The sequence below is a fragment of the Arachis ipaensis genome, chromosome B07 (genome assembly GCF_000816755.2).
Source record: "Arachis ipaensis cultivar K30076 chromosome B07, Araip1.1, whole genome shotgun sequence".
NCBI classification, from domain to species: domain Eukaryota; kingdom Viridiplantae; phylum Streptophyta; class Magnoliopsida; order Fabales; family Fabaceae; genus Arachis; species Arachis ipaensis.
In genome coordinates this window covers 122,165,665-122,166,577 of record NC_029791.2, presented here as the reverse complement: position 1 = coordinate 122,166,577, position 913 = coordinate 122,165,665, and positions in this window count along the sequence as shown.

Genomic DNA, 913 nt, shown 5'->3' with positions numbered 1-913 from the left:
ATATAGTTTAACATTTTTAATTAAATTATTTAACATAATATATATTATTATCTTAATTATAATTTTTAGATAAAAATATTTTCGTACGAATAATTATAAAATATTTTACAAATAGGTTTGTCTTCTCCAGCATGTGGCAATGGAAGAAAGGGCAATCGTTGTTAGTGTCCCACAACATTGATTACTAAGAATGCATTTGTGATTTGTGTGTCATGAAATATGCATGAAGGAGGAGTGCATCATCACTTGGATTGTATTGGAAGCAACTAAGCAAGCAATAGCAGCTAAGCTATTGGTGTAATGGTGCTTAGTAAATCCAATCCATTCGTTTTCTATGCGAATTCCCAATCTCTGTCACCCGTTTTGGTAATCGCCAATTCGCCACCTCCTTACAAAACCTAAAATTCATATAAAAAAGCTAAAAATTACTGGGTCTTCCAACTTGTGTACACACTTTGAGAAGTTCACATATACATAATCAACTTAAGTATCCATTTGCAATCCGAAAATATTCGGTAACTAAAGAAAATAAAAAATAGCCATAATTTGTCTTATTTAGCATTCATTAATTATTACGACAATTAATAAATACTAAATAAGGCAAGTTCTCACTGTTTTTTCTAAAGTGTGTTGTCGACAATCCCTCATGCATGCTCACATTACAGCTTTTTTTCTTAACATTATTACGGTATTACCCTCGCTCAACTATTGGTCAACTTCTGCTTACCATATTCGCATCTTTGCCAGCTATTAGTTACAATCAATAACTATTAATCTAATCAAGAAAAAATCTATGACGTTTCCATTTTTATTAAAATTTGGTCAGTATTTAATTATTTAAATAAAAATAAATAATTTTATATTATTAGATGTAATTTTATACTATTAAAAATATTAATGATAAATAAGTGAT